Below are 13,266 nucleotides of genomic sequence, written 5' to 3'. Positions count from 1 at the left end.
CAACAGAAACTGAGCTGTAAGCAGAGGCTTGGAAAGTACTTAGGCATTGGGGCCTGTCCTCCTTTGCAGCTTCTGGAACACTGAGACCACCATGGGAAGACACCCAGGCTAGCTGGTGGAGGATGCACAACTACATGGAGCCCAAACAAGCAGCCCCTGCCGAGGCTCTCTTCAAATAACCAGCCTGCCCATCACCACATATGTGGGCAAGGCCATCCCACACTCTTCCAGCTCGGCCACACAACCAGGAAAGTCAGCCCAGACTAAAAGAACTGCGTGGCCAACCCACAGATCACAAGCAAGTATAATGGTTGCTCTTTTAAGCCACTAAGTTTTGAGAGCTTCATACAAAACAAAAGCTAACTGATACAACAAAGAGGAAACAGCCTGTATCTTCACTAGGGATTTCTAAGCCAGGGCCTAGAGCTCCCTACCATGGTCTGCACAAAGCATGCAAAGCTCCACTTGTCTACATCCCTCAATAAGCTTAGTGCTTTTGGGACAGGGGCTATATTTAGTTCCAGATTTAAAATACTGGGGATGTGCTGGGCTAACCAGATGGCAGGGACTGTGTGCCTGCCTCACTGCTTCTAGTTTTTAGGCTACTGACATCTCTATACGTCTGTAGCTTTTCATTTGACACAGGCCTTAATCTGGGAACACTCACCCTTTTCCCCTTCATACTCTCAGGATTTCTGCACTCCCCCTTCAGACTCGGTTTTTGAACCATCAAACACCAAAAGCCAGGGATGTGGTCATAGTCTCATTATTTCCACTTGTGCTAGGAACCGGCCTGGGGTGATCATGGCTGTGGGGGGTGCGCACACAGCCTGATGGGGGTGGTGACATCAAGGCCCAGGAAAAATACACGCCTTCTTCTGGAGCCTATTTTCCTAGAAAACTTGGAAAGTCATGCTTTGTTCTTAATTTTTTTAATGGCTAAATAAACATAGTATCTAAAATTCACATGGATTTGAAGAATTTGTGTTTGCAGCTGGAGCTAGAACCCCAATGTGTATGTGTGTGCACAGCCAAGCGCAGATCCCATTGTAGGACCTAGGGTGCATGGGTCAGAGAAAAGATGCCTTTGGCAGAGACCCTTCCTCAGTGTGAGAGACAGAGAGGAGCCCTGACGTAAAGGCAAGGACAAGGCTCCAGGGACCGGCCAATCTGGGCCAATTCCCTGCTCTGTCACTTAGTTTCTGTATGCCCCTCTGACAACTAATTAACTTCATTTCTCTGAGTCCAGGATCTCGATCCTTCAGTGAGAGTGTGAATAAGAGTATGAGAGAGCAGGAAGGCAGTGAGGTGCACAGCAGTGGCAGTGGTCATATGCCATGTTTGCCCAGCTCCAGAGGAATCCTACAGATCTCTGCATCATCACCTGAACAAAAAGACTTGTCCTTTCCCCTGAGCTACTGCTTCTTCCCCATACTGTGGCTCCTCTTCCGAATCCTGACCACTGGCCACTTTTCTACTCACCAGCCCCAGCCCCAGCCGTCAGGGCAGTCAGCCACGTTTGCAGCCCCATTCCCGACTCCTTCACCACGACGAGTCTTCCCCTTGGCTGACTCATCTGTGGTGTTCCCCCAACCCTCCCTACACACACCACAGGTTTTCCAGCCTGGAACATCTGTGTCAGCTTCTGCTGGGCCCCATCCTAAGAAGACGAGGATTACCAGCCAATGGGCTCTGTCTCTGTGGCCTGAGCTCTGGCCCATTCTCCAGAGAGTCCATTCTCTTTTCCATCCATAGGGAGGAGGCTCGTGCAGCCACTCAAGAAGTCACGCAATCCGTGGGTTCCCTCCAGTCATCTTGCTGCATATTCCTTCCACAGGGGCTCTATGTGCACATTCCTGGGGTCTGCTCTGGCTCCACCAGACACTCCCATCACACTTGTCCAAGTCATGCCAAGTGATAGCCAGGTCTCTGGATCCACAGTGGGAAACCCCAGAGCCTGCTCACTCTCAGCCCAGAAAATAAGTGCATGCGAAGAGTCATTGCTACAGCACCAGGGTGAGATGCTGGGATTATGACCACCTTCAGCAAAGGACTCACATCTCCTTGTCCTCTGACATCTCTCAAGCCCATCACCTTCCAAGGAAAAGACGCTCTAGACTCAATATGGCATCATGACCCAATCTGACTCCTATAAATATTTCTGTAGAAACAACAGTTTTATGTTCCAGGCTGAAATGTAACAGTGGCTAGTAGTCATCAGATGTCTACTGGGCACAGTCTTAGTCCCTGTGCTAAACCCACACAGTAAAAATATCTTAAATCCAGAAATAAAATTATTACTCTGAATTCCTGATGAAACAGCAAAAAAGAAAACACACAGAAAAACGCAGCCAACTTTAACTTCATAGCAGATCTGAATGGTCAAAGAAAATATTTTAGAATATGATTTTGAAAAAAGGACTAGCTGATAGGTACTTCCCATTATGGTAAGTACCACTTCTGAATTAAGAGGAAAAAGGAACATGTCAAAGGCATTTTTATAAACTACCATTCTACCACCAGAGATTTCTAAAAGTCCAAGCCTTGGTCTGATTTTTACCTTGTAAGAGTGGGAAACGCCACGTCTGGTGACTCTGGTCTCAGGGTCCCCTTCAAAGTGTACAGAATTTAGGGTTTTAAGCATGACCACAACGGCCTGAAAAAAAAAGTGTATTTAATTATCTCTCATTTGTGTAGTTAAAATACCATTACCAGGAATAGAAAGATGTTATTAAAGAAAATGCTTTAGATGTATTCTATACTTTGATTTTTTTGGGTCTTAATCACTTTAGCCTAAGTAAATACTGTATTATAATTAAAAAAAAAAAAAACAACCCCAAGGCTATAATTGTGACTAAATATGAACCACGCAAAGGTAAAAGCTATATCTTAATAGCCCTCTGTATCCAATGTCACCTCAATGTAGAGTTTAATTGCAAAATCAAAGACGCTTGGCTAAAAATAAACCAACCTTAAAGTCTGAGGAATGATGGACAGATTTCAGAACCTCCAAGGAATCCCCAGGCATCAGGACAGGCCCCAAGGAGGCTGTGGGCTCCTAGCAGTTATTCACATTCCAGCTAGTTTGCATACTCAGTTCTAAAGGGTGAAACCAATTCATTCATCCAGTCAATCAGTCCATTCAAAACAACATTTCTCCAGAGCCAATATGTGTTGGGCATCAAAAAGTGCTGTGACCCAAAACACGATGCAGTTCTGTCATCTTGAAGCTCACAGCTAAAATGTATAAAAATATCTATAGGAGGATGATTCAAGATCTAGGAATTGCTTTAAATATTCGGGGGGGGGGGCGTAGGTTGAGGAAGAATTAATAAATCAAGATCAGCAAACTGCTGAGTGCTGAAGTCGGTTAATGGATTCTTGAGGATGTATCATATGATCCTTTTTGCCTTTGAGTATGTTAGAAATTAATAGTTTTTTTTTTTTTTTTAAAAAGGGATGCCTTGGTGGCTCAGCAGTTGAGCATCTGCCTTTAGCTTAGGGTGTGATCCTGGGATCCAGGATTGTGTCCTGCACTGGGCTCCCTGAGTGGAGCCTGCTTCTCCCTCTGCCTGTGTCTCTGCCTCCCTCTGTGTGTCTCTCATAAATAAATAAATAAAATCTGGAAAAAAAAAAAAAAAAGGAAGAAAGCTCACGTCTGGTCAGTGGAACAATGAGTAAAATGGCCATTATATCCTATGAAACCAGTGCCATCAGGCAGAAGAATGGGGAGAAGAGGAGACCCACTTAGGCCCAGAGAGGGAGCACAGCTTTCCTGGGAGACACTCAGTGGAGCTCAATCTTGAGTAGATTGAAACTGGTGCATTAATTATTGCATTTTTAGGAAAACAGAATGAACCAAAGATAGGACCAAATAAGACTGTACTGACTGTTGGGGGGCAAGAGGGAGGGGGCCATCCTACTGTTCATAAGCATCAGGAGCCACTCATGGGAGTGGGTTAGTCCAGCACCATGCAACAGCTGCACATGCAGTGAAGCGCTGTGCCTGGGGAAAGCTGGCTACCCAGAGGCCCCACATGGGCTTGGCCAGGGAGGCCTCACTTTGTCTGGGTCTGCTCCTCCCTGGGGAGAGTGTGCCCGTGGCCTGGCACCCAGAGGCAGGTGAGCTGCAAGGGCCACACTCCTCCTATCTAGGCCAGCCTACCTGATGATCGCAAGGAGTCCCATCACCAAGGGCACCAGATAATATATGCACTGATGGCCACTCCCTCCCTGGAGCCCCCTCTGGGCCCAAAGTCACTAACTTCCAGGTCGGAGCAAAAGGAGTGTGATCCCAGGATCCATGCCATCAATCAGTGCCAGGCTAGCCTAAGGGACAGTGCAACTTCCTGGATGGACCTTCATTTTCTGGGGCCAAGGTCTTCCCAGCCCCAGGCTTCTTTGGGAATACAGGACAGGAGCAAGGCCAGAAGCCTCCGTGCTCCTCTCATGGGGACAACACCTTGAAGGACGCCTATTAGGTACATGGTGTGGTTCTCCTTGAATATCCTGCACTTTGCCCCATGGCTAACCCCTCTCCCCCCAAGGGCTCCTCTCTCACCAGGGTCCTCTCCTCCTAAAGAACAGCCTGTCTTCTACCCCGGGATAGTGAAAGGTGATGTAACCCATGACAACATCATGCCCCGATGTGACAGGAGTGGCAACAGCCATTTCCTGGCTCTGGGGTAATAATGAGGGGTTGAGGGAGGCAATCAACACAGCAGATGGATCTCCAAACTGGCCCTGGGTAAAGGGTAGCAGCAGGCCCAAGGCTCTTTAGCCCTACTTGCAGAGTTCGCTATGATCTGGCCACACCTCACCAATCCCACCTCAGGCCCCAGTCCTTCTCACAACACATAGTTAAGTGTGGGCTCAGTGATCAGTTGGCTAGGTCTAAAGCCCTTCTTAAACCCTTACTGAACCACAGTTTCCCCATCTATGAAAAGGGAAAAACCAGAGTCTCCACCTCAAACGTTATGTAGGGATAGTGAGGTTAACAGGTGTAAGAGACCCAGAATAGTACCTGGCTCCTAATAAGTGCCAAGTGAGCTAGCAGTGACTTCTCTTATGGCTTTTTTTTTTAAAAAAGATTTTATTTATTTATTCATGAGAGACACACAGAGAGAGGCAGAGACATAGGCAGAGGGAGAAGCAGGCTCCCTGTGGGGAGCCTGATGTGGGACTTGATCCCAGGACCCCAAGATCACAACCTGAGCCAAAGGCAGATGCTCAACCACTGAGCCACCCAGGTGCCTCTCTCTTATGGTTTTAATACCAACTACCCATGTATGAGGTACTCACCCTGCTTCCCCTTCATCTCTTCCCCCATTCTAGAAATAGAATGCCTGTGGGACCATACCAGAGAAGGTCAGAGCTTAAAGAGGTTTTAAAGATCACCTGATTCAAGTCCTTTGGTTAACCAGAAGAGAGGTCAGGACAGGTCAGAACTGGCATAAGGCTCCAGGCTACTCGGGGAGACTGGCTCTTATGACTCAAATCCTTGCTTCACAATCAGAGTGGCACCCAGCACTCTCTCCTTGTTACAAGCTTCCTCTCCACTATAGAGGACATACTGTGTGGCAGATACTTCTGTCTCCTGGTATCTATTTGCTCTTTTTTTCTTCCTAAGGGAACCCTCTAGGTTTTAGCTGGATACATGGTCACCTAGCTAGAGATGATATTTTCCAGAATCCCTTGCAACTAGTTGTTGTCATATGATCAAGTTTGGGCCAATGAGTTATGACTGGAAGCCTTATGTGCAGTTCTGAGTCAAAAGGACTACCTCATTCTGACCTTCCTTCTTCACCATTTCCCATGCTCTGAATCACTGGCATGGGGGGTAAGCCAGCATTCTTGATGTCCATGGAGACAATATCCTAGTGGATAAGAGAGAAGAGCCCTGGATGACCACAGGGGGCAGACTACCCATTTCCTTGACTATCACCCACCCAAGCTGTTTTGGGAGACAATAAATAATCTCACAACCTTTTAAAATCAGTGTTATTTCACTTCTGTTAAAGCAGTCAAACCAATAACCTAACTAGAACCTGCCACTGGTCCTCTTCATGGGGGCTCCCTCTGTAGGCAGCAATGAATAAAAACATACACATTCATGACAAATGGTATTAGGCAGAAAAATCTCACACATTTTAAAATGCCACTCTTAGGTAGGATATAAATGAGTCACGGTTGTGATAACTTTTGTTCTTTTTGAGTTTTATCTTTTCTTTTACCTTGAATTATTTATGCATCTATGAAGATGGCTTGGCTGCAGGTAACAGAAAACCCTCGCTTAATGCAAAGGCTCTCAACCCTATTCTCACATAATGAGTCATAGTGTGAGGAACAGTGGCTCCACGTGAGGTAATTCAGCAGCCCAAAAGCATCATCAGGAAGCCAGGCTCTTTCCATCTCTGGACTCTCTGCCATCCTGTCTTTGTTCTGTTCCTAGGATGACTGTCCCTCAAGGGTTTTAAGATGGTGGCCACACTCGCAAGTATCACTGTCACACTGGCCAATCTGCAGAGGGAGAAGGGACAATCCTGTACATTCATACTGGAAGCAAGGAAGGCTTTCCCTGAAACCCTCCAGCGGACTTCCCCTAACGTCTAACTGCCAGAACAGCGTCACGAGCCCATGCCCCAACTCATCACTGACACCAGGAATGGACCACAAGGACTGAGTGAAAGGATTCACCTCTTGAAAGAGGCCCATGGAGGAAGGGAGGGAGCGGAGGCCCACACAGAATTGAGTTCTGTTAGGAACAAGGGAGCAAGGGGATGCCTGCAATAACCCACAATTGCAAAAGATTTGACAACACACACAATTATTCTAAAAAATAATGACAGTACCAGTACTTTTCAAACCTAGCAATCAAAGCACATACAGTCATAATTATATGTTTAAGAAACATCAGTGCTGGTTTGCTCAGGTATGATTCAGCAGTGATAAATGGCAGCATAGTAACTAACCCTCAGCACTGACTACAGCCCATGTTCTACCAACAAGACCTTTTATTCTCTATTTTACATGTGTTTAAATATACAACATGAATTATTTACCTACCACTGCTTTCCAAAAAGGATTTGAGGCAGATAATCTATGGATTTAGTATTTTTAATCCCTGAAATAGTAAAGGTTTTTAGTTTTCTTTTTCCCCATTTATGAACTATACATTCCTGCCACTCTCTCTTCTGAGGTTTTTTTTCTTCCCTAGCTCTACAAAGGATAAACTTGTCAAGGTGTCTGATCATTTCTCAGGACCAGAACAGATTGAAATAATTAATTCATCAAGCCAGGATTTTCGACCTTACATACTCCTCAGTGATCTCTTTCTGACATTCTGGGAGAGGCCTGTGTTCCATCCAACTTCACTTCTCTGCTTTCTGAAAGTTGGAGAAGTAGCGAAATGTGCCAGTCTGAAATCAGCATATTCTGACTTCAGAATGTCAAGAGCAACTCTAAGTACATCAACAAAAAAACAGGAGACCGGAGACTGTGCAGTTGGCATGATTTACTCATCACATAGCTACTTAAAAAATATAGCTGATTCTTTTTTATTTTTGTAAGCAAGCTGTGTCAGTTAAAAGTTTGTTACAATGTCAAGGGAAGCCGGAAACATTAAATAGGCAGGGCTGTAAAGCTAGAAATACAAATAGACAATGAAAGGTTGCATGGCAAAAGCCAAATTTTACAGGTAAAAAAATAAAAAGAGCTCAGGAAGGCCCGTGAATCACAGCTGTGCATTGTGAATCAGGCCCACCTGAAGTGCCGCTTTCTGTGGCCATTTTCGCTTTCTGAAAGCCATGTTTCCTATGTTAGCAATACTACACAGAAGCAAGATTTTGTTCTGGGCAAACACATAGATGGGAGCACTGATGCATGCCCAATGAGGCCTTTTTCAGGCTAGAAGCACCCTTACCTACTACAGAGCTTTGACTAAACCCCGTGCTCAGTGGCAGTTCAGTCCATGACTTGATCATGATGAGGCGTGGAGTATCAGGTCCCCTATATATAACCACTGCCAGTATCCACGGCAGGAACTCCATGTCCTTAAAATGTTTTTTTAGAAAACTTCTGGATGGTTCAGTGAGAGGTTGGCAGCATCAGTGTCAGTACAAAATGAGCCCTCCTGCCCAAGGAGGTAGTCAAGTGTAAGTAGTCACTTGCTGGTGATGCTGTGAGGGGGCTGACACAGGTGACCTCTAGGAGCCCTCCATGTACTTGAGATCCAAGGATTGTCTGGTTCAGATCCCAAAATAAGCTCTCAAAACTTCTGTTGCCGGGGAGGCTCCTTTGCAGTTACAAACTCTATAAAAACAGAACTAAGAGTACTGTCACACAGAATCACAGACATTTAGCTTGGGAAGGAATGTGAATTGCTATCTGGTCCAAACTCCCTTCCGGTAAAGTATGGACTAACACTGTTATAAACTCCAAAACTTTGATTCAGCTTAGGTTAAAGCTGTAATTAAACATAAGCCTCAAAGTCAATGGTACTCATCATACACAATAGTGGAAAGCTGAGAGCTTTTTATCTAAGATCAGGAAAAGACAAGGGTGGCCACTCCTACTTCTATTCACTGTAGTACTAGAAACTACCCAGAGCAATTAGATAAGATAATGAAATAAAAGACATCCAAATCAGAATGTAAAAAATAGCACTGTCTCTATTTGTAGATATATAGAGATATAGATACAGATATATAGATATATAGATTATATCTATATATATCCCTGCAAGTTTATATATGTATGTATATAGATATGAAACAACCTAATGACTCCACCAAAAAACTGTCAGAGCTAATAAATGAATTTGGTGAAGTTGCAGGATACAAAATCAAGGTAGGAGAATCATTTGCATTTCTATACACTAACAACAAAATCTCAGAAAGAGAGCTTTAGGAAACAATCCCATCTACAGTTGCATCAGAAAGAATAAGATATCTAGGAATAAACTTAACCAACGAGGTGAAAGAACTCTACACTGAAAACTATGACATTGATAGAAAAAAAGAAAACTAAAGAAGACGCAAATAAATGGAAAGATGTTCTGTGTTCGTGGTGTAAGTGAATTAATATTGCTAAAATATTCATACTATTCAAAGCAATCTCCAGAGTCAAAGTTCCAATAGCATTTTTCACAAAAATAGAAAAAAAATCCTAAAATTAGTATTTAACCACAAAAAAAAAAACCCAAACAGATAAAGCAATCTTGAAAAAGAACAAAGCTGGAAGCATCATACTTCCTGACTTCAAACTATATCATAAAGCGATAGTAATCAAAACAGTAGGGTATTGGCATAAAAACATGGATCAATGGAACAGAATAGAGATCCCAGAAATAAGCATATGCATACATGGGCAATTAATTTATGACAAAGGAGTCAAGAACATACAATGGGGAAAAGATAGTCTCTTCAATATATGGTATCGGAAAAACTGGACAGGCACCTGAAAAGAATAAAACTGAACCCCTACCTTATACCATCCACAAAAATTAAGCCAAAATGAATGAAAGACTTAAATGTAAAACCTAAAACCATAAAACTCCTAGAAGGAAAGATAGGGGCTCAGCTCCTTGACATCATTCTTGTCAATGACTTTTTGGATTTGACACCAAAACCAAAGGCAACAAAAGCAAAAGTAAACAAATGGGACTACATCAAACTAAAAGGCTTCTGCACAGCAAAAGAAATAATCAACAAAATGAAAAGGCAATCTATAGAATGGGAGAAAATATCAGTAAATCACCTATCAGATAAGGAGTAAATATCCAAAATAGATAAAGAACTCACGACTCAACTACAGAAAAACTATTTTGATTTAAAAAATGTGCAGAGGAACTGCATAAACATTTTCCCAAAGATATACAAACGGCCAACAGGTACATAAAGAGATGCTCAACATTACTGATCTACGGAGAAATACAATTCAAAACCACAATGAGATATCACTTCACATCTATTAGAAAGGCTGTTATCGATAACAATGTTATTTTACAAGAGATAGTGTTAGTGAGAACCTGGAGAAAAGGGAACCCTCGTGCACTGTTGGTGGGAAGGCTAACTGGTGCAACCACTGTGGAAAACTCTAGAGAAGTCCCTCAAAAAATTAAAAAGAGAACTACCATATGATCCAGCAATCCCACTTGTGGGTATACACATGAGGGAAAGTCAGTATCTTGAAGCAATGTCTGTGCCCTACGTTCATGGCAGCATTACTTTCAATAGGTAAGAAAACGTGGAGGGATCCCTGGGTGGCGCAGCGGTTTAGCGCCTGCCTTTGGCCCAGGGCGTGATCCTGGAGACCCGGGATCGAATCCCACGTCGGGCTCCCGGTGCATGGAGCCTGCTTCTCCCTCTGCCTATGTCTCTGCCCCCCCCCTCTCTCTGTGTGACTATCATAAATAAATAAAAATTAAAAAAAAAAAGAAAAAGAAAACGTGGAAACAATTTAAGTGTCCACTGACATAAATGGATAAAAAAATGTGGAATATATATATATATACACACACATATATATAATGGCACACACACACACACATATATATAACGGCATATTATTCAGTCATTAAAAAAAGGAGGAAATCCTATCATTTGCAACAACATGGATGGAACTTGAAGGCATGATACTAAATGAAACAAGTCAGACAGGGAAACACAAATAATGTATGAACTCACTTATATGTGGAATCTAAGAAAACCCATCTCACAGAAAATATTGGTGGCTGTCAGAGGCAGTGGTGGGGGTTAGGAGAAAAGGGTGAAGGTGGTCAAAAGGTATGAACTTCTGGTTACAAGATAAATAAGTCCTGAGGATGTAATGGATAAGCATGTGACTATGGTTAACAATATTCTATTGCATATTTGAAAATTGCTGAAAGAGTGAATCTTGAGGATAGTGTGGGTAGATCAGGAGTTAAACATCTGCCTTCAGCTCAGGTCATGATCCTGGGGTCCTGGGATGGAGCCCCGCATGGGGCTTCCTGCTCTGTGGGGAGTCTGCTTCTCCCTCTGTTCCTCCCGCTGCTCATGCTCGCTCTCCCTCTCGCTCTCTGTGTCAAAGAAATAATTTTTTTTTTAAGATTTTAAAAATTTATTTATTCATGAGAGACACAGAGAGGCAGAGACACCGGCAGAAGGAAAAGCAGGCTCCCCGCAGGGAGCCTGATGCAGGACTCCATCCCAGGACCCAGAGATCATGACCTGAGCCAAAGGCAGATGCTCAACCACTGAGCCACCCAGGTGCCCCAAAGAATTAAAATCTTAAAAAGAATAAAGAGTAAATCTTGAAAGTCTTCATCACAAGGAAAAAATTGTAAGTGTGTGAGATGGATGTTAGCCAAACTTGTGGTGATCATTTCACAATATATACATACATCAAATCATTATATTCTACATCTTAATACAGTGTTATATGTCAATTATATCTCAACAAAACTGTAAAGGAAAGAAGATTGGATATAACTTGATGTTGAGTAAATAGAAATGCACAGTGTTAATAAAATAATACAAAAAATAAAAGAAAAAAGCACAGATTATAGAAGGGAGCTTCTACCAGCCTGGGTCCCCAAATCTCTGGGTGGAGCAGAGGTCCCACCTCTTTCATGAAACCCTATCCTTGATACCACTGTCTTGGGCCCAAACTGGACTGTTTTTTTTTTTTTATTTTATTTATTTATGATAGGAACACAGTGAGAGAGAAAGGCAGAGACATAGGCAGAGGGAGAAGCAGGCTCCATGCACCGAGAGCCCGACGTGGGACTCGATCCCGGGTCTCCAGGATCGCGCCCTGGGCCAAAGGCAGGCGCTAAACCACTGCATCACCCAGGGATCCCTGGACTGTTTTTATAAAGGAGAAATAATGTATTGTGTTAAGCCACTGAACTTTATGAATTTGTTACAGTAGCTTGACACTAATTCTAATACTTGTCTGTGTATATAGGCTATGGATAAAGATTAAACAAAATAATATATATAAAAACACCTGAGTCATAACAGTTCAATAATGGTTAATACCTTTCCATTTTTTGTCTGCTACCATCTGAAAATACACAAATAAAATCCATTTTTTGCTTTGGAGCAAGAGTTTTCTAGGAATATTTAAATGCACAGATTGGGACTAACCCCAAAGATTATCAAGCAACATTTTCAGGAAAGTTCTGGTCATTGACATCTTAAATCACTCTGTCATCTGGAATATGGTACTTACCTTGAAACCTAATTTGAAGCTGAGAGAGGTAGAGGATTTGAAACAAAGATGTCACTTGGTAGATGTTAGGCCCTTTCAAGTTTTCCAGAGAGGCCATGCTTACCTGTAAATCACTAGGGGTTCTAAAAAAATAATAATAAGTCAATGGTACTTAATGAGAAATGTGGGGGAAGAAGCTGTTCATACAAGTGCTTTTGAGGATGCAAAGCATGAGGATGGCCTTGATCTTTGTTTACACATCAGTTTCCACAAACTTAAGCTAAATGAATTCTGTACTATCATCATGAAATTGGGTTTCTAAATTGAGTTTCTGAGTATGTCTACTAAACAGCAAAGCGCTATCCTATAATATTTGTATTTTTTTAATAGTCATCTTCCAAGGTTTACTGTGTTATTAATTGGGCACCACTCATTGTTAACTGTTGCACTATTATTTGGGTGTTATAGGACATCATGATGGTAGGAATGTTTGTTGTAGACTATGTTCAGCTAACAGTGTTGTGAACTCTGTTGGCTATGGAAGACTGGCTCTGCCCACCAACCTGTGATAACTAACCACAGACTGCCAAATCACTGATATTATTATAACATGATTAATCAGGATGGAGATCTATGCTTCCTCTTCTGAAATTAGGAACACACTTGAAAATCTTCTTTTGTAAGAAAAAAATCATTCTAACAGATTAATTTAAAAGCATGATGCAAAACCCTGTTCTTCCCAGAGGTCTGTCGTCTTCTTTTCACTGAGGTATAACTTACATTTAATATTATGTTAATTAATTAATTTATTTATTTAAGATGTTATTTACCCATTCATGAGAGACAGAGAGAAAGAGAGAGAGAGAGAGAGAGGCAGAGATACAGACAGAGGGAAAAGCAGGCTCCATGCAGGGAGCCCAATGTGGGACTTGATCCTGGGCCCCAGGATTTCACCCTGAGCCAAAGGCGTCTGCCCAACCACTGAGCCACCCAGGTGTCCCTATTATATTATATTAGTTTTAGATGCACAAATCATGATTCGATATTTGTATGTATTGTAAAATGATCATC

The 13,266-nt window shown here is 42.7% G+C and overlaps 1 protein-coding gene across 5 annotated transcripts in view; it reads right to left on the bottom strand.

Annotated features, from left to right (window-relative positions):
* PXYLP1 (2-phosphoxylose phosphatase 1) overlaps positions 1–13,266 on the bottom strand; it is a 72,106-nt gene that overhangs the window by 39,830 nt on the left and 19,010 nt on the right. For 2 of the 5 annotated variants that reach the window (XM_055321183.1, XM_055321184.1), the window contains exon 2: positions 2,561–2,656. The exons of 1 other annotated variant lie outside the window; for it this stretch is intronic. The gene's annotated coding sequence lies outside the window, so the exon portion shown is untranslated. Of the gene's footprint in view, positions 1–2,560; positions 2,657–2,971; positions 3,260–7,921; positions 8,633–13,266 lie in introns of those variants that run through there. 2 more of the 5 variants (XM_055321185.1, XM_055321186.1) reach the window with 2 other exon arrangements.

The sequence above is a fragment of the Nyctereutes procyonoides genome, unplaced genomic scaffold, assembly GCF_905146905.1.
Source record: "Nyctereutes procyonoides isolate TBG_1078 unplaced genomic scaffold, NYPRO_anot_genome, whole genome shotgun sequence".
Taxonomy (NCBI): domain Eukaryota; kingdom Metazoa; phylum Chordata; class Mammalia; order Carnivora; family Canidae; genus Nyctereutes; species Nyctereutes procyonoides.
This window is presented reverse-complemented; position numbering and strand designations above follow the sequence as displayed.